This window comes from Oncorhynchus gorbuscha, unplaced genomic scaffold (assembly GCF_021184085.1).
Source record: "Oncorhynchus gorbuscha isolate QuinsamMale2020 ecotype Even-year unplaced genomic scaffold, OgorEven_v1.0 Un_scaffold_722, whole genome shotgun sequence".
NCBI classification, from domain to species: domain Eukaryota; kingdom Metazoa; phylum Chordata; class Actinopteri; order Salmoniformes; family Salmonidae; genus Oncorhynchus; species Oncorhynchus gorbuscha.
In genome coordinates, this window is record NW_025745779.1 from 250,522 (window position 1) to 269,734 (window position 19,213).

The 19,213-nt window shown below is 46.5% G+C and overlaps 1 pseudogene; it reads left to right on the forward strand.

Annotated features, from left to right (window-relative positions):
- LOC124019913 overlaps positions 1-19,213 on the forward strand; it is a 174,347-nt pseudogene that overhangs the window by 135,092 nt on the left and 20,042 nt on the right.

The window sequence follows — 19,213 nt, forward strand, 5'->3', positions numbered from 1 at the left end:
AGACTGCTCTACTCTGTTATTCCATGTTATATTCCTGTTCCTGTTCACACCAGTCAGGATGGTGAGAGACAGACTGCTCTGCTCTGTTATTCCATGTTATATTCCTGTTCCTGTTCACACCAGTCAGGATGGTGAGAGACAGACTGCTCTACTCTGTTATTCCATGTTATATTCCTGTTCCTGTTCACACCAGTCAGGATGGTGAGAGACAGACTGCTCTACTCTGTTATTCCATGTTATATTCCAGTTCACACCAGTCAGGATGGTGAGAGACAGACGGCTCTACTCTGTTATTCCATGTTATATTCCTGTTCACACCAGTCAGGATGGTGAGAGACAGACTGCTCTGCTCTGTTATTCCATGTTATATTCCTGTTCCTGTTCACACCAGTCAGGATGGTGAGAGACAGACTGCTCTACTCTGTTATTCCATGTTATGTTCCTGTTCCTGTTCACACCAGTCAGGATGGTGAGAGACAGACTGCTCTACTCTGTTATTCCATGTTATGTTCCTGTTCCTGTTCACACCAGTCAGGATGGTGAGAGACAGACTGCTCTGCTCTGTTATTCCATGTTATGTTCCTGTTCCTGTTCACACCAGTCAGGATGGTGAGAGACAGACTGCTCTACTCTGTTATTCCATGTTATGTTCCTGTTCCTGTTCACACCAGTCAGGATGGTGAGAGACAGACTGCTCTACTCTGTTATTCCATGTTATATTCCTGTTCACACCAGTCAGGATGGTGAGAGACAGACTGCTCTACTCTGTTATTCCATGTTATATTCCTGTTCCTGTTCACACCAGTCAGGATGGTGAGAGACAGACTGCTCTACTCTGTTATTCCATGTTATATTCCTGTTTACACCAGTCAGGATGGTGAGAGACAGACTGCTCTACTCTGTTATTCCATGTTATATTCCTGTTTACACCAGTCAGGATGGTGAGAGACAGACTGCTCTACTCTGTTATTCCATGTTATATTCCTGTTCCTGTTCACACCAGTCAGGATGGTGAGAGACAGACTGCTCTACTCTGTTATTCCATGTTATGTTCCTGTTCCTGTTTACACCAGTCAGGATGGTGAGAGACAGACTGCTCTACTCTGTTATTCCATGTTATATTCCTGTTCCTGTTCACACCAGTCAGGATGGTGAGAGACAGACTGCTCTACTCTGTTATTCCATGTTATATTCCTGTTCACACCAGTCAGGATGGTGAGAGACAGACTGCTCTACTCTGTTATTCCATGTTATATTCCTGTTCACACCAGTCAGGATGGTGAGAGACAGACTGCTCTACTCTGTTATTCCATGTTATATTCCTGTTCCTGTTTACACCAGTCAGGATGGTGAGAGACAGACTGCTCTACTCTGTTATTCCATGTTATGTTCCTGTTTACACCAGTCAGGATGGTGAGAGACAGACTGCTCTACTCTGTTATTCCATGTTATATTCCTGTTCCTGTTCACACCAGTCAGGATGGTGAGAGACAGACTGCTCTACTCTGTTATTCCATGTTATATTCCTGTTCACACCAGTCAGGATGGTGAGAGACAGACTGCTCTACTCTGTTATTCCATGTTATGTTCCTGTTCCTGTTCACACCAGTCAGGATGGTGAGAGACAGACTGCTCTACTCTGTTATTCCATGTTATATTCCTGTTCACACCAGTCAGGATGGTGAGAGACAGACTGCTCTACTCTGTTATTCCATGTTATATTCCTGTTCACACCAGTCAGGATGGTGAGAGACAGACTGCTCTACTCTGTTATTCCATGTTATATTCCTGTTCCTGTTTACACCAGTCAGGATGGTGAGAGACAGACTGCTCTACTCTGTTATTCCATGTTATATTCCTGTTCCTGTTCACACCAGTCAGGATGGTGAGAGACAGACTGCTCTACTCTGTTATTCCATGTTATATTCCTGTTCCTGTTCACACCAGTCAGGATGGTGAGAGACAGACTGCTCTGCTCTGTTATTCCATGTTATATTCCTGTTCCTGTTCACACCAGTCAGGATGGTGAGAGACAGACTGCTCTACTCTGTTATTCCATGTTATATTCCTGTTCCTGTTCACACCAGTCAGGATGGTGAGAGACAGACTGCTCTACTCTGTTATTCCATGTTATATTCCAGTTCACACCAGTCAGGATGGTGAGAGACAGACGGCTCTACTCTGTTATTCCATGTTATATTCCTGTTCACACCAGTCAGGATGGTGAGAGACAGACTGCTCTGCTCTGTTATTCCATGTTATATTCCTGTTCCTGTTCACACCAGTCAGGATGGTGAGAGACACACTGCTCTACTCTGTTATTCCATGTTATGTTCCTGTTCCTGTTCACACCAGTCAGGATGGTGAGAGACAGACTGCTCTACTCTGTTATTCCATGTTATGTTCCTGTTCCTGTTCACACCAGTCAGGATGGTGAGAGACAGACTGCTCTGCTCTGTTATTCCATGTTATGTTCCTGTTCCTGTTCACACCAGTCAGGATGGTGAGAGACAGACTGCTCTACTCTGTTATTCCATGTTATGTTCCTGTTCCTGTTCACACCAGTCAGGATGGTGAGAGACAGACTGCTCTACTCTGTTATTCCATGTTATATTCCTGTTCACACCAGTCAGGATGGTGAGAGACAGACTGCTCTACTCTGTTATTCCATGTTATATTCCTGTTCCTGTTCACACCAGTCAGGATGGTGAGAGACAGACTGCTCTACTCTGTTATTCCATGTTATATTCCTGTTTACACCAGTCAGGATGGTGAGAGACAGACTGCTCTACTCTGTTATTCCATGTTATATTCCTGTTTACACCAGTCAGGATGGTGAGAGACAGACTGCTCTACTCTGTTATTCCATGTTATATTCCTGTTCCTGTTCACACCAGTCAGGATGGTGAGAGACAGACTGCTCTACTCTGTTATTCCATGTTATGTTCCTGTTCCTGTTTACACCAGTCAGGATGGTGAGAGACAGACTGCTCTACTCTGTTATTCCATGTTATATTCCTGTTCCTGTTCACACCAGTCAGGATGGTGAGAGACAGACTGCTCTACTCTGTTATTCCATGTTATATTCCTGTTCACACCAGTCAGGATGGTGAGAGACAGACTGCTCTACTCTGTTATTCCATGTTATATTCCTGTTCACACCAGTCAGGATGGTGAGAGACAGACTGCTCTACTCTGTTATTCCATGTTATATTCCTGTTCCTGTTTACACCAGTCAGGATGGTGAGAGACAGACTGCTCTACTCTGTTATTCCATGTTATGTTCCTGTTTACACCAGTCAGGATGGTGAGAGACAGACTGCTCTACTCTGTTATTCCATGTTATATTCCTGTTCCTGTTCACACCAGTCAGGATGGTGAGAGACAGACTGCTCTACTCTGTTATTCCATGTTATATTCCTGTTCACACCAGTCAGGATGGTGAGAGACAGACTGCTCTACTCTGTTATTCCATGTTATGTTCCTGTTCCTGTTCACACCAGTCAGGATGGTGAGAGACAGACTGCTCTACTCTGTTATTCCATGTTATATTCCTGTTCACACCAGTCAGGATGGTGAGAGACAGACTGCTCTACTCTGTTATTCCATGTTATATTCCTGTTCACACCAGTCAGGATGGTGAGAGACAGACTGCTCTACTCTGTTATTCCATGTTATATTCCTGTTCCTGTTCACACCAGTCAGGATGGTGAGAGACAGACTGCTCTACTCTGTTATTCCATGTTATATTCCTGTTCCTGTTCACACCAGTCAGGATGGTGAGAGACAGACTGCTCTACTCTGTTATTCCATGTTATATTCCTGTTCCTGTTAACACCAGTCAGGATGGTGAGAGACAGACTGCTCTACTCTGTTATTCCATGTTATATTCCTGTTCCTGTTCACACCAGTCAGGATGGTGAGAGACAGACTGCTCTACTCTGTTATTCCATGTTATGTTCCTGTTCCTGTTCACACCAGTCAGGATGGTGAGAGACAGACTGCTCTACTCTGTTATTCCATGTTATATTCCTGTTCACACCAGTCAGGATGGTGAGAGACAGACTGCTCTACTCTGTTATTCCATGTTATATTCCTGTTCACACCAGTCAGGATGGTGAGAGACAGACTGCTCTACTCTGTTATTCCATGTTATATTCCTGTTCCTGTTCACACCAGTCAGGATGGTGAGAGACAGACTGCTCTACTCTGTTATTCCATGTTATATTCCTGTTCCTGTTCACACCAGTCAGGATGGTGAGAGACAGACTGCTCTACTCTGTTATTCCATGTTATATTCCTGTTCCTGTTAACACCAGTCAGGATGGTGAGAGACAGACTGCTCTACTCTGTTATTCCATGTTATATTCCTGTTCCTGTTCACACCAGTCAGGATGGTGTGAGACAGACTGCTCTACTCTGTTATTCCATGTTCCCGTTCCTGTTCACACCAGTCAGGATGGTGAGAGACAGACTGCTCTGCTCTGTTATTCCATGTTATATTCCTGTTCCTGTTCACACCAGTCAGGATGGTGAGAGACAGACTGCTCTACTCTGTTATTCCATGTTATATTCCTGTTCACACCAGTCAGGATGGTGAGAGACAGACTGCTCTGCTCTGTTATTCCATGTTATATTCCTGTTCACACCAGTCAGGATGGTGAGAGACAGACTGCTCTACTCTGTTATTCCATGTTATATTCCTGTTCCTGTTCACACCAGTCAGGATGGTGAGAGACAGACTGCTCTACTCTGTTATTCCATGTTATATTCCTGTTCACACCAGTCAGGATGGTGAGAGACAGACTGCTCTACTCTGTTATTCCATGTTATGTTCCTGTTCCTGTTCACACCAGTCAGGATGGTGAGAGACAGACTGCTCTACTCTGTTATTCCATGTTATCTTCCTGTTCCTGTTCACACCAGTCAGGATGGTGAGAGACAGACTGCTCTACTCTGTTATTCCATGTTATATTCCTGTTCCTGTTCACACCAGTCAGGATGGTGAGAGACAGACTGCTCTACTCTGTTATTCCATGTTATATTCCAGTTCACACCAGTCAGGATGGTGAGAGACAGACTGCTCTACTCTGTTATTCCATGTTATATTCCTGTTTACACCAGTCAGGATGGTGAGAGACAGACTGCTCTACTCTGTTATTCCATGTTATATTCCTGTTCCTGTTCACACCAGTCAGGATGGTGAGAGACAGACTGCTCTACTCTGTTATTCCATGTTATATTCCTGTTCCTGTTCACACCAGTCAGGATGGTGAGAGACAGACTGCTCTACTCTGTTATTCCATGTTATATTCCTGTTCACACCAGTCAGGATGGTGAGAGACAGACTGCTCTACTCTGTTATTCCATGTTATGTTCCTGTTTACACCAGTCAGGATGGTGAGAGACAGACTGCTCTACTCTGTTATTCCATGTTATATTCCTGTTCACACCAGTCAGGATGGTGAGAGACAGACTGCTCTGCTTTGTTATTCCATGTTATATTCCTGTTCCTGTTCACACCAGTCAGGATGGTGAGAGACAGACTGCTCTACTCTGTTATGCATGGTTAAGCCAGATTCCACTCCACTCCGTCCCCACAACCTTCCAGGTGATCCAGACCTCTGGAGGGTCAGAGCTGGCTAAGAGCCTAGGGGTTAGTGGTGAGGGTTAGGGTAATGGTTTAAGAGCCTAGTAGTTAGTGGTGAGGGTTAGGGTAATGGTTTAAGAGCCTAGTAGTTAGTGGTGAGGGTTAGGGTAATGGTTTAAGAGCCTAGTAGTTAGTGGTGAGGGTTAGGGTAATGGTTTAAGAGCCTAGGGGTTAGTGGTGAGGGTTAGGGTAATGGTTTAAGAGCCTAGTAGTTACTGGTGAGGGTTAGGGTAATGGTTTAAGAGCCTAGTAGTTAGTGGTGAGGGTTAGGTTAATGGTTTAAGAGCCTAGGAGTTAGTGGTGAGGGTTAGGGTAATGGTTTAAGAGCCTACTAGTTAGTGGTGAGGGTTAGGGTAATGGTTTAAGAGCCTAGTCATTAGTGGTGAGGGTTAGGGTAATGGTTTAAGAGCCTAGTAGTTAGTGGTGAGGGTTAGGGTAATGGTTTAAGAGCCTAGTAGTTAGTGGTGAGGGTTAGGGTAATGGTTTAAGAGCCTAGTAGTTAGTGGTGAGGGTAATGGTTTAAGAGCCTACTAGTTAGTGGTGAGGGTTAGGTTAATGGTTTAAGAGCCTACTAGTTAGTGGTGAGGGTTAGGGTAATGATTTAAGAGCCTACTAGTTAGTGGTGAGGGTTAGGGTAATGGTTTAAGAGCCTAGGAGTTAGTGGTTAGGGTTAGGGTAATGGTTTAAGAGCCTAGTAGTTAGTGGTGAGGTAGAGCATGGCGCTTGTAACGCCAGGGTAGTGGGTTCGATCCCCGGGACCACCCATACGTAGAATGTATGCACACATGACTGTAAGTCGCTTTGGATAAAAGCGTCTGCTAAATGGCATATATTATTATTATTATTATTGGTGAGGGTAATGGTTTAACCTCTTCTCCTCCAGGTGATCCAGACCTCTGGAGGGACAGAGCTGGCTAAGAGCCTAGTAGTTAGTGGTGAGGGTTAGGGTAATGGTTTAAGAGCCTAGTAGTTAATGGTGAGGGTTAGGGTAATGGTTTAAGAGCCTAGTAGTTAGTGGTGAGGGTTAGGGTAATGGTTTAAGAGCCTAGTAGTTAGTGGTGAGGATAATGGTTTAAACTCTTCTCCCCCAGGTGATCCAGACCTCTGGAGGGACAGAGCTGGCTAAGAGCGTGGTGGTTCCTCTGTTGACCATAGAGGCTATAGACTTCCTGCACTCAGCTGGGACGCCAGAGGAAAGACACCTGTGGGTTGCCCTGGGGGAGGGGTGGACCAAGTGCAGGTAGGAGGCTAGAGGTCACGACGGGGTTAACATGGGGTCATAGGGGGTGAATGTTTGGTTAACGTGGGTTTAACGGTAATATCGGTCTCCAACCTCTTTATTAAAGCATCTTCTGTTCACTTACTGATGGAGTAACACCATTATGTTAGTCTAACTGAGATGCTGCTGTATGGAGTAACACCATTATGTTAGTCTAACTGAGATGCTGCTGTATGGAGTAACACCATTATGTTAGTCTAACAGAGATGCTGCTGTATGGAGTGACACCATTATTCTAGTCTAACTGAGATGCTGCTGTATGGAGTAACACCATTATTTTAGTCTAACTGAGATGCTGCTGTATGGAGTGACACCATTATTCTAGTCTAACTGAGATGCTGCTGTATGGAGTGACACCATTATTCTAGTCTAACTGAGATGCTGCTGTATGGAGTAACACCATTATTTTAGTCTAACTGAGATGCTGCTGTATGGAGTAACACCATTATTCTAGTCTAACTGAGATGCTGCTGTATGGAGTGACACCATTATTCTAGTCTAACTGAGATGCTGCTGTATGGAGTAACACCATTATTTTAGTCTAACTGAGATGCTGCTGTATGGAGTAACACCATTATTTTAGTCTAACTGAGATGCTGCTGTATGGAGTGACACCATTATGTTAGTCTAACTGAGATGCTGCTGTATGGAGTAACACCATTATTTTAGTTGACCTGAGATGCTGCAGTATGGAGTGACACCATTATTTTAGTCTAACTGAGATGCTGCTGTAGGCCCTCCTTGGTTGGGGACAGAAGCACCAGATCATCAGCAAACAGTAGACATTTGACTTCAGATTCTAGATGGGTGAGGCCTGGTGCTGCAGACTGTTCTAGTGCCCTCGCTCTTTCATTGATTTAAATGTTTGAAGAGGGTGGGGCTTAAGCTGCATCCTTGTCTCACCCCCCGGCCCTGTGGGAAGAAATATATGTGTTTTTTGCCAGTTTGTGCACATGGATTTTATAATGTTGTATATTTTTCCCCCAACCCCACATTCTATCAATTTGTATAGCAGACCCTAATGCCAAATTGAGCCAAAAGCTTTTTGAAGTCAACAATGCCTCTCTCTCTCTCTCTCTCTCTCTCTCTCTCTCTCTCTCTCTCTCTCTCTCTCTCTCTCTCTCTCTCTCTCTCCTTTCTCTCTCTCTCTCTCTCTTCCTACCTCTTTCCCTCTCTCCCTCCCTCCCTCCCGCCCTCCCTCCCACTTACCCCTTCTCCAGGTTGGAGTGGCCTAAGGACCACTACTTCCCTCCGTGTACGCTGCAGTTCCGTGATGGTTGGGAACCTCCCATGATGCCGTTCGTCCCCCAATCACGAGAGGCAGAGCTGAATCAGCTGACCCAGACCCTCGCCCACTCTGAGATCCTTAGACAGGAGGAGATGGTTCACAGGCTGTCTACTGAGGTACGCACCCTGACCCCTAACCCCTGACCCCTAACCCCTAAACTACTCTGAGGTCCTTAGACAGGAGGAGATGGTTCACAGGCTGTCTACTGAGGTACGCACCCTGACCCCTAAACTATGACCCCTAGCCCCTATCAATAATGACAGTCCCTTCATCAATAATGACAGTCCCTTCATCAGTAATGACAGTCCCTTCATCAATAATGACAGTCCCTTCATCAGTAATGACAGTCCCTTCATCAGTAATGACAGTCCCTTCATCAATAATGACAGTCCCTTCATCAATAATGACAGTCCCTTCATCAGTAATGACAGTCCCTTCATCAGTAATGACAGTCCCTTCATCAGTAATGACAGTCCCTTCATCAATAATGACAGTCCCTTCATCAATAATGACAGTCCCTTCATCAGTAATGACAGTCACTTCATCAATAATGACAGTCCCTTCATCAGTAATGACAGTCCCTTCATCAATAATGACAATATTTTCATCAATAATGACAGTCAATTGATGAATAATGACAGTCTCTTGATCAGTGATAATAACTGAGAGTTCAGCTGATGTGTTTGTGTTATCTGTTTCCCTCAGCATCCGGGTGTACAGGACTTCCCGTCTTCACAAGGGTATGCATTGGACAACAAGGCCTACAAACGCATGCACCTCTCGGACCAGGGCACGGCCGTGCAGGCCTTCAACCAGGCCGTCTCACGACACGTAGACCGGTAACACTGTGGTCACCTGACTGAACCCAACGCCCTGAAGAACTGGCCATGTTTTACCGTCTATAAAACCAATGCCCCTCTGGGCACACTTCACTTACTCTAAATCTGAACTGTAAAACTGTCCCCTCTCAACTGGGAAACATATTATTTCCTGCTGTTGTAGCATCTTCCAATCTCATCTCTCTCTCTCTGAGAGAGAATAAACATCACATCCCAGGTAGTAGCTAGCTAACTGTAGAATAAACATCACATCCCAGTGAGTGGCTAGCTAACTGTAGAATAAACATCACATCCCAGGAATTAGCTAGCTAACTGTAGAATAAACATCACATCCCAGTGAGTAGCTAGCTAACTGTAGAATAAACATCACATCCCAGGAAGTAGCTAGCTAACTGTAGAATAAACATCACATCCCAGTGAGTAGCTAGCTAACTGTAGAATAAACATCACATCCCAGGAAGTAGCTAGCTAACTGTAGAATAAACATAACATCCCAGGAATTAGCTAGCTAACTGTAGAATAAACATCACATCCCAGGAAGTAGCTAGCTAACTGTAGAATAAACATCACATCCCAGGAAGTAGCTAGGTAACTGAAGAATAAACATCACATCCCAGTGAGTAGCTAGCTAGCTGTAGAATAAACATCACATCCCAGGAAGTAGCTAGCTAACTGTAGAATAAACATCACATCCCAGTGAGTAGCTAGCTTGCTAACTGTAGAATAAACATCACATCCCAGTGAGTAGCTAGCTTGCTAACTGTAGAATAAACATCACATCCCAGGAAGTAGCTAGCTAACTGTAGAATAAACATCACATCCCAGTGAGTAGCTAGCTAGCTAACTGTAGAATAAACATCACATCCCAGGAAGTAGCTAGCTAACTGTAGAATAAACATCACATCCCAGGAATTAGCTAGCTAACTGTAGAATAAACACCACATCCCAGGAATTAGCTAGCTAACTGTAGAATAAACATCACATCCCAGGAAGTAGCTAGCTAACTGTAGAATAAACATCACATCCCAGTGAGTAGCTAGCTAGCTAACTGTAGAATAAACATCACATCCCAGGAAGTAGCTAACTGTAGAATAAACATCACATCCCAGTGAGTAGCTAGCTAACTGTGAAAATAAACATCACATCCCAGGTAGTAGCTAGCTAGCTAACGATTGAATAAACATCACATCCCAGGAAGTAGCTAGCTAACAATTAAATAAACATCACATCCCAGGTAGTAGCTAGCTAGCTAACGATTGAATAAACATCACATCCCAGGAAGTAGCTAGCTAACAATTAAATAAATATCACATCCCAGGAAGTAGCTAGGTAACTGTAGAATAAACATCACATCACAGGAAGTAGCTAGGTAACTGTAGAATAAACATCACATCACAGGAAGTAGCTAGCTAACTGAAGAATAAACATCACATCCCAGTGAGTAGCTAGCTAGCTAACAATTGAAGAAACATCACATCGCAGGAAGTAGCTAACAACAATTGAATAAACATCACATCCCAGGAAGTAGCAAACTAAGGATTGAATAAATATCACATCCCAGTGAGTAGCTAGCTATCTAACGGTTGAATAAACATAATGAGCGTCAGGTAGTAGCTAGCTGGCTAAAGGTAGCAGCATGAGGGACAGGAAGTAGTTATTTCCTACTGGTGTAGAATCTGCCAATCTCATCTCTTACTCTCCCCTATTGGTTCACACCGGATCCTCTTACATTGTGTCTGTATTCACAGTGTTGTCTCCTTTCCATTGGGATTCTCATCCTCCGTTCTTATCCTCTTAGGGGTTAACAGGCTAACACTCTGACTCTATAATGTTCTACTGTATATAAAAACATCACAACTCTGGGTGCTAGGGGTAATCTGGATCAATCACAGCCCCCTCTATCCTCTCCCTCTACCTCTGTTCTTTCTCTAACCTCTGATGTTAAAGTTGGGCCACTTCTCCTCGGCTGGGACAGTCAGTAGCAGTAGCATGTCGGTGTCTGTGGTCCATGTTTGGCTTTATCCCAGTTCAGTCATGTCCATAAGCATGTAGCTTGTACCACCACACCGTGCAGTGTGTCTCCTGTAGTGTCGTACTGTACTGTGGGTTTTTTGGACGTTGAGATGTGCTTGGTCTGTTGTGCACAACGCATGTTGTGGTTTTGGATGATGATATGATTGGATACGACATGTACATTCATCCTCAGTGTATCAGTTCTACTGTTAGTCCATCCGTCTAACCCCTGACCTCTTAACCTCTGACGTGAACAGGAACTACGATGCCCACGGCAGCAGAGGTCAGCCGAAACTGTTTGCCAAATCCAAGTATGACTTTGTGGCCAGAAACAACACGGAGCTGTCATTGGTACAGGACGAGGTTGTGGAGGTAAGGAACGGTTAACCCAAACATTTAACATGAAGGCTCACTGCAACATGTAACGTCAGTGTAATAACCCCAGAATAGTAAAGACTGTTGTTTCAGACCCTGCGTCACGGCACATAGTTATGAACGTCTTTGTTTCACCAATGTTGTCTTGTGTCGATCACGAGAACACTCATTTTACGACAAGAACCACTAGATGGCAGTGGAGAGCACAGACACATGTTGTGCTCAATGTTTGACCCCAGGGGAGAACGATTTCCCCCTCTCGATGAAGCCCACAAAGTTCATGGCCGACCGCGGTACTGTAGGCATTGTTTGCAGAAAATGGGATACCGCAGTATAGTGAATGGGAAAATGGCTTTGTGGTTAATCTTAGTGTAAATAAAATAAAAAATCGAACACAATCATGTTACCAGTAAATACCTCTATTACACCAGATGTATGTTCTTGAGCCGATTAGTTTAAAAGAAGTTGGAAGGATCATTTAGTTGCTAATGGCAGCCTGCAGTACCCCAGTCAATCAGAGGAGGCAGCACTGAGTTAGCCTGCAGTACCCCGGTCAATGAGAGGAGGCAGCACTGAGTTAGCCTGCAGTACCCCGGTCAATGAGAGGAGGCAGCACTGAGTTAGCCTGCAGTACCCCGGTCAATGAGAGGCAGCACTGAGTTAGCCTGCATTACCCCGGTCAATGAGAGGAGGCAGCACTGAGTTAGCCTGCAGTACCCCGGTCAATGAGAGGAGGCAGCACTGAGTTAGCCTGCAGTACCCCGATCAATGTGAGGAGGCAGCACTGAGTTAGCCTGCAGTACCCCGGTCAATGAGAGGAGGCAGCACTGAGTTAGCCTGCAACGTCACTTTGTCGCAAAGCTCAAACTGTGAGCATGTTACGTATCCATCGGAAGCCATCTTAACAGATGACTTTGTCTTCAAATGCCCTATTGCCACTTCACATAGGAATGAGTGGTGTCATGGGATCGATGGCTTTGTCGATTCATATACAGTCATTGGTTTAACCACATCTACCCCAAGTCAGGTCCATCTACAACACACTGTAACCAATCCTCCCCCTGGTAACCCTGGTCAGGTCCATCTACAACACACTGTAACCAATCCTCCCCCTGGTAACCCTGGTCAAGTCCATCTACAACACACTGTAACCAATCCTCCCCCTGGTAACCCTGGTCAGGTCAATCAGAGGAGGCAGCACTGAGTTAGCCTGCAGTACCCCGGTCAATGAGAGGAGGCAACACTGAGTTAGCCTGCAGTACCCCGGTCAATGAGAGGAGGCAGCACTGAGTTAGCCTGCAGTACCCCGGTCAATAAGAGGAGGCAGCACTGAGTTAGCCTGCAGTACCCCGGTCAATAAGAGGAGGCAGCACTGAGTTAGCCTGCAGTAACCCGGTCAATGAGAGGAGGCAGCACTGAGTTAGCCTGCAGTACCCCGGTCAATAAGAGGAGGCAGCACTGAGTTAGCCTGCAGTACCCCGGTCAATGAGAGGAGATAGCACTGAGTTAGCCTGCAGTACCCCGGTCAATGTGAGGAGGCAGCACTGAGTTAGCCTGCAGTACCCCGGTCAATGTGAGGAGGCAGCACTGAGTTAGCCTGCAGTACCCCGGTCAATAAGAGGAGGCAGCACTGAGTTAGCCTGCAGTACCCCGGTCAATGAGAGGAGGCAGCACTGAGTTAGCCTGCAGTACCCCGGTCAATAAGAGGAGGCAGCACTGAGTTAGCCTGCAGTACCCCGGTCAATGTGAGGAGGCAGCACTGAGTTAGCCTGCAGTACCCCGGTCAATGTGAGGAGGCAGCACTGAGTTAGCCTGCAGTACCCCGGTCAATGAGAGGAGGCAGCACTGAGTTAGCCTGCAGTACCCCGGTCAATAAGAGGAGGCAGCACTGAGTTAGCCTGCAGTACCCCGGTCAATGTGAGGAGGCAGCACTGAGTTAGCCTGCAGTACCCCGGTCAATGTGAGGAGGCAGCACTGAGTTAGCCTGCAGTACCCCGGTCAATGTGAGGAGGCAGCACTGAGTTAGCCTGCAGTACCCGGTCAATGAGAGGAGGCAGCACTGAGTTAGCCTGCAGTACCCCGGTCAATGAGAGGAGGCAGCACTGAGTTAGCCTGCAGTACCCCGATCAATGTGAGGAGGCAGCACTGAGTTAGCCTGCAGTACCCGGTCAATGAGAGGAGGCAGCACTGAGTTAGCCTGCAACGTCACTTTGTCGCAAAGCTCAAACTGTGAGCATGTTACGTATCCATCGGAAGCCATCTTAACAGATGACTTTGTCTTCAAATGCCCTATTGCCACTTCACATAGGAATGAGTGGTGTCATGGGATCGATGGCTTTGTCGATTCATATACAGTCATTGGTTTAACCACATCTACCCCAAGTCAGGTCCATCTACAACACACTGTAACCAATCCTCCCCCTGGTAACCCTGGTCCATCTACAACACACTGTAACCAATCCTCCCCCTGGTAACCCTGGTCAGGTCCATCTACAACACACTGTAACCAATCCTCCCCTGGTAACCCTGGTCCATCTACAACACACTGTAACCAATCCTCCCCCTGGTAACCCTGGTCCATCTACAACACACTGTAACCAATCCTCCCCCTGGTAACCCTGGTCCATCTACAACACACTGTAACTAATCCTCCCCCTGGTAACCCTGGTCCATCTACAACACACTGTAACCAATCCTCCCCCTGGTAACCCTGGTCCATCTACAACACACTGTAACCAATCCTCCCCCTGGTAACCCTGGTCCATCTACAACACACTGTAACCAATCCTCCCCCTGGTAACCCTGGTCCATCTACAACACACTGTAACCAATCCTCCCCCTGGTAACCCTGGTCCATCTACAACACACTGTAACCAATCCTCCCCCTGGTAACCCTGGTAACCCTGGTTCATCTACAACACACTGTAACCAATCCTCCCCCTGGTAACCCTGGTTCATCTACAACACACTGTAACCAATCCTCCCCCTGGTAACCCTGGTCCATCTACAACACACTGTAACCAATCCTCCCCCTGGTAACCCTGGTCAGGTCCATCCACAACACACTGTAACCAATCCTCCCCCTGGTAACCCTGGTAACCCTGGTCAGATCCATCTACAACACACTGTAACCAATCCTCCCCCTGGTAACCCTGGTAACCCTGGTTCATCTACAACACACTGTAACCAATCCTCCCCCTGGTAACCCTGGTCCATCTACAACACACTGTAACCAATCCTCCCCCTGGTAACCCTGGTTCATCTACAACACACTGTAACCAATCCTCCCCCTGGTAACCCTGGTCCATCTACAACACACTGTAACCAATCCTCCCCCTGGTAACCCTGGTCCATCTACAACACATTGTAACCAATCCTCCCCCTGGTAACCCTGGTCAGGTCCATCTATAACACACTGTAACCAATCCTCCCCCTGGTAACCCTGGTAACCCTGGTCAGGTCCATCTACAACACACTGTAACCAATCCTCCCCCTGGTAACCCTGGTAACCCTGGTTCATCTACAACACACTGTAACCAATCCTCCCCCTGGTAACCCTGGTCCATCTACAACACACTGTAACCAATCCTCCCCCTGGTAACCCTGGTCCATCTACAACACACTGTAACCAATCCTCCCCCTGGTAACCCTGGTCAGGTCCATCTACAACACACTGTAACCAATCCTCCCCCTGGTAATCCTGGTCAGGTGCTGGATGACAGGAAGCAGTGGTGGAAAGTGTGTAACTGCTCCGGGGCGTCTGGTTATGTGCCAAACAACATCCTGGAGGTCACCAAGGCTGTGGACGTCACGGTGCGGGGGGAACCCATCTATAGCCATACTATACAGGTGAGTCCCTGGACGGTGTCTCTGAATAAGGTATTGATATTCTCAGCATTTCTATGTTAATATTAGTCATGTTGATAGAGTAAAATAATACAATCGTGGCCAAATGTTTTGAGAATGACTCAAATATTAATATTCACGTCTGCTGCCTCAGTTTGTATGATGGCAATTTGCATATACTCCAGAATGTTATGAAGAGTGATCAGAGGAATTGCAATTAATTGCAAAGTCCCCATTTGCCATGCAAATTAACTGAATCCCCCCAAAAACATTTCCACTGCATTTCAGCCCTGCCACAAAAGGACCAGCTGACATCATATCAGTGATTCTATCATTAACACAGGTGTGAGTGTTGACGAGGACAAGGCTTGAGATCACTCTGTCATGCTGATTGAGTTCGATGAACACACTGGAAGCTTCAAGAGGGTGGTGCTTGGAATCATTGGTCTTCCTCTGTCAACCATGGTTACCTGCAAGGAAACACATGCCATCATCATTGCTTTGCACAAAAAGTGCTTCACAGGCAAGGATATTGCTGCCAGTAAGATTGCACCTAAATCAACCATTTATCGGATCATCAAGAACTTCAAGAAGAGCGGTCCAATTGTTGTGAAGAAGGCTTCAGGGCGCCCAAGAAAGTCCAGCAAGCGCAAGTACCGTCTCCTAAAGTTGATTCAGCTGCGGGATCGGGGCACCACCAGTACAGAGCTTGCTCAGGAATGGCAGCAGGCAGGTGTGAGTGCATCTGCACGCACAGTGAGGCAAAGACTTTTGGAGGATGGCCTGGTGTCAAGAAGGGCAGCAAAGAAGCCACTTCTCTCCAGGAAAAACATCAGGGACAGACTGATATTCTGCAAAAGGTACAGGGATTGGACTGCTGAGGACTGAGGTAAAGTCATTTTCTCTGAATCCCCTTTCCGATTGTTTGGGGCATCCGGAAATAAAGCTTGTCCGGAGAAGACAAGGTGAGCGCTACCATCAGTCCTGTTTCATGCCAACAGTAAAGCATCCTGAGACCATTCATGTGTGGGGTTGCTTCTCAGCCAAGGGTGTGGGCTCACTCACAATTTTGCCTAAAAACACACCCATGAATAAAGAATGGTACCAACACATCCTCCGAGAGCAACTTCTCCCAACCATCCAGGAACAGTTTGGTGATGAACAATGCCTTTTCCAGCATGATGGAGCACCTTGTCATAAGGCAAAAGTGATAACTAAGTGGCTCGGGTCCATGGCCCGGAAACTCCCCAGACCTTAATCCCATTGAGAACTTGTGGTCAATCCTCAAGAGGTGGTGGACAAACAAAAACACACAAATTCTGACAAACTCCAAGCATTGATTATGGAAGAATGGGCTGCTATCAGTCAGGAAGTGGCCCAGAAGTTGATTGACAGCATGCCAGGGTGGATTGCAGAGGTCTTGAAAAGAAGGGTCAACACTGCAAATATTGACTCTTTGCATCAAATTCATGTAACTGTCAATAAAAGCCTTTGACGCTTATGAAATGCTTGTAATTATACTTCAGTATTCCATAGTAACATCTGACAACAAATATCTGAAGACACTGAGGGAGACTTTGTGAAAATGAATATCTGTGTCTCAAAACATTTTGCCACGACTGTAGACTCCTCCACGACATGTTCACCAGTCCTATTGACAGAGTAAAGCATCTCATCAGCCATTAAATCATGTCCCTGTCATACATCTCATATTCATCTCTGTCTGTCTGTCTGTCTGTCTGTCTGTCTGTCTGTCTGTCTGTCTGTCTGTCTGTCTGTCTGTCTGTCTGTCTGTGTCTGCAACCTGTCTGTAACCTGTCTCTGTCTGTCTGTCTGTCTGTGTCTGCAACCTGTCTGTAACCTGTCTCTGTCTGTCTGTCTGTCTGCCTGTCTGTGTCTGTCTGCAACCTGTCTGTCTGTCTGTCTGTCTGTCTGTCTGTCTGTCTGTCTGTCTGTCTGTCTGTCTGTCTGTCTGTCTGTCTGTCTGTCTGTCTGTCTGTCTGTCTGTCTGTCTGTCTGTCTGTCTGTCTGTCTGTCTGTCTGTCTGTGTCTGCAACCTGTCTGTAACCTGTCTCTGTCTGTCTGTCTGTCTGCCTGTCTGTGTCTGTCTGCAACCTGTCTGTCTGTCTGTCTGTCTGTCTGTCTGTCTGTCTGTCTGTCTGTCTGTCTGTCTGTCTGTCTGTCTGTCTGCAACCTGTCTGTCTGTCTGTCTGTCTGTCTGTCTGTCTGTCTGTCTGTCTGTCTGTCTGCAACCTGTCTGTAACCTGTCTCTGTCTGTCTGTCTGCCTGTCGGTGTCTGTCTGTCTGTCTATCGGTGTCTGTCTGTCTGTCTGTCTGTCTGTCTGTCTGTCTGTCTGTCTGTCTGTCTGTCTGTCTGTCTGTCTGTCTGTCTGTCTGTCTGTCTGTCTGTCTGTCTGTCTGTCTGTCTGTCTGTCTGTCTGTCTGTCTGTCTCCATTCCACCTGCTCCTCTTTGTCTTTCACATAAAGCTAATGATGCCAAAGAAGGAGTTTGAGTTGTTCAAGGTATGGTTGGTTGGACCAGAGTCATACTGTATATATTATATATATGGCTCTGGGTTAGAATGGCTCTGTGTGCTGAGTGCCTTTAGTGCAGTGATGGGCAGCTTTGATGGGGGCCACAAAAATCTGAACTTATCATGAGGGTGCTGCAGTGGCTCACGAGTCTGTTTACCCACTTCCATACCCACACATGCAGTCGGAGCCGGCCCTAACCTTCTGCAGTCGGAGCAGGCCCTAACCTCCTGCAGTCGGAGCCGGCCCTAACCTTCTGCAGTCGGAGCAGGCCCTAACCTCCTGCAGTCGGAGCCGGCCCCTAACCTTCTGGTGGCCCTAACCTCCTGCAGTCGGATCAGTTTCCCCTAACCTTCTGCAGTTGTCTCCCTTCCATGTTATAGACGCCTAGATTCCCTCTGTAGTGTATCAGTTTCCCCGAGCTAGTGGAGCCGGCCCTAACCTCCTGCAGTCTGTAGTGTTTTAGTTTCCCCTGTAGCCGAGCTAGTGGAGGGATCTGTCTCCCTTCCATGTTATAGACGTCTAGATTCCCTCTGTAGTGTATCAGTTTCCCCTGTAGCCGAGCTAGTGGAGGGATCTGTCTCTCTTCCATGTTATAGACGTCTAGATTCCCTCTGTAGTGTATCAGTTTCCCCTGTAGCCGAGCTAGTGGAGGAATCTGTCTCTCTTCCATGTTATAGACGTCTAGATTCCCTCTGTAGTGTATCAGTTTCCCCTGTAGCCTAGCTAGTGGTGGGATCTGTCTCCCTTCCATGTTATAGACGTCTAGATTCCCTCTGTAGTGTATCAGTTTCCCCTGTAGCCGAGCTAGTGGAGGGATCTGTCTCTCTTCCATGTTATAGACGTCTAGATTCCCTCTGTAGTGTATCAGTTTCCCCTGTAGCCGAGCTAGTGGAGGGATCTGTCTCTCTTCCATGTTATAGATGTCTAGATTCCCTCTGTAGTGTATCAGTTTCCCCTGTAGCCGAGCTAGTGGAGGGATCTGTCTCTCTTCCATGTTAGACGTCTAGATTCCCTCTGTAGTGTATCAGTTTCCCCTGTAGCCGAGCTAGTGGAGGGATCTGTCTCCCTTCCATGTTATAGACGTCTAGATTCCCTCTGTAGTGTATCAGTTTCCCCTCTAGCCGAGCTAGTGGAGGGATCTGTCTCTCTTCCATGTTAGACGTCTAGAATCCCTCCCTCTATATCCTCCACCTTGTGGTTTCATCTGAACCATATTACCACCACCTTGTCAATGTGCTGTGGTTTCATATGAACCATATTACCACCACCTTGTCAATGTGCCGTGGTTTTGAGGTTTCTTGTCAGTTGTCTTTGCACCTGAGTGAGTTTGCGGTGGGACAATTACAGTACAACAACTCACAACCGTGTTTTTTTTCCCATTTCCTCA